The sequence below is a fragment of the Bison bison genome, unplaced genomic scaffold (assembly GCF_000754665.1).
Source record: "Bison bison bison isolate TAMUID 2011002044 unplaced genomic scaffold, Bison_UMD1.0 scf7180017864054, whole genome shotgun sequence".
NCBI classification, from domain to species: Eukaryota; Metazoa; Chordata; class Mammalia; order Artiodactyla; family Bovidae; genus Bison; species Bison bison.
The window spans coordinates 670,692-672,798 of record NW_011494626.1 but is presented as its reverse complement, the minus strand read 5'-3'; positions in this window follow the sequence as shown (position 1 = coordinate 672,798).

Genomic DNA, 2,107 nt, shown 5'->3' with positions numbered 1-2,107 from the left:
CTGGGATAATAGGCATTCAGTGTAAGGATAATACAGTAGCAATAAAAATTACAATAACCAAAGGTTATATACCATACTTTTTATTTATTTTTTATTTTTTTAAATTTTATTTTATTTTTAAACTTTACAATATTGTATTAGTTTTGCCAAATATCAAAATGAATCCACCACAGGTATACCTGTGTTCCCCATCCTGAACCCTCCTCCCTCCTCTCTCCCCATACCATCTCTCTGGGTCGTCCCAGTGCACCAGCCCCAAGCATCCAGTATCATGCATCGAACCTAGACTGGCAACTCATTTAATACATGATATTATACATGTTTCAATGCTATTCTCCCAAATCTCCCCACTCTCTCCCTCTCCCACAGAGTCCATAAGACTGATCTATACATCAGTGTCTCTTTTGCTGTCTTGTACACAGGGTTATTGTTACCATCTTTCTAAATTCCATATATATTCATTAGTATACTGTATTGGTGTTTTTCTTTCTGGCTTACTTCACTCTGTATAATAGGTTCCAGTTTCATCCATCTCATTAGAACTGATTCAAATGTATTTTTTTAATGGCTGAGTAATACTCCATTGTGTATATGTACCACAGCTTTCTTATCCATTCATCTGCTGATGGGCATCTAGGTTGCTTCCATGTCCTGGCTATTATAAACAGTGCTGCCATATTTTTTAATGGAGTTCTTGGCTAACTGAGGTTTCTTCAACAGTAGACACCTAAGTAGGGTGATTCATTATCAACTTTCTTCTTTCTTCCTACTTGGAATAATGCTAGTGAATTCATTCCTCAGGTCTTGAGATTCTCCTTTATTTAAATTGTACATCTTGGGAATTGGATTGAGTCTTAACTGGACTTACAGCAAAAGCTCCAAATTGATTTTTCCTAAAATCATCATGGATTCAATGATTTTGTGATTTTTGAAATGAACATACTATTTCCTAAAAACTGAAGGACAGAGAACTAAAACTAAGGAAATGGAATGTGTCCATCCACGTTCAGTCATTTTGTGATCACATAGTAACGTCTTTCTCTTAGACTGGAGTCTCATCACTTTTAAAACTCACACTCTTACCTACAACTGCACTTGACACCAGGTTATGCTTGTTGTAGGGGCCCTTTTAGACCTACTGAAAGTGCTAGTCACTCATTTGTTTTTGACACTTTGTGACCTTATGGACTGTAACCCACCAGGCTCCTCTGTCCATTGACTTCTCCAGGCAAGAATATTGAGGTGGGTTGCCATTCTCTTCTCCAGTGGATATTTCCAACCCAGAGATTGAAGCCGGCTCTCCTCCATTGCAGGTGGGCTCTACCTTCTGAGCCACCAGGGAAGGCCAGGACCTACTGAAGCCATACCATTTGTTCTTCCCCAACAGCTATTCATATAAAATGCCTTCACTCCTCAAAACTTCCCTATAGTCTAAGGGAGAGTTGTTTTTTTTTTTGTTTTTGTTTTTTTTTTTTCTTTCTCTGTATGAATACCTGTGGAAGAGATGCCATAGGATGCTCATCCTATAGTCACTCATTAGGCCAGAGTTCTCTAGGTATTGTAGAGAAAACCCTTTTATCCAACATAATAAATCACTGTGGTGAGTTTGTTAATTGAAAGAGTTAAAATATGAAATGATTTTTTTAAGGATATACTCTTTAAATTATTTATTCAAACTTAAAACAGAGATGCATAAAATAACTCAAATTTTTGGTATTGTCCACTCCGTACTTTGAGTATAAACCTGGTGATTATCAGTTCAGTTCAGTTCAGTTGCTCAGTCGTGTCTGACTCCTTGAGACTCCATCAACCGCAGCACACCAGGCCTCCCTGTCCATCACCAACTCCCGGAGTCCACCCAAACCCATGTACATTTAGTCGATGATGCCATCCAAACATCTTATCCTCTGTCATCCCCTTCTCCTCCTGCCTTCAATCTTTCCCAGTATCAGGGTCTTTTCCAATTAGTCAGCCCTTTGCATCAGGTAGCCAAAGTATTGGAGTTTCAGCTTCAACATTAGTCCTTCCAAAGAACACCCAGGACTGATCTCCTTTAGGATGGACTGGTTGGATTTCCTTGCAGGCCAAGGGACTCTCAAGAGTCTTC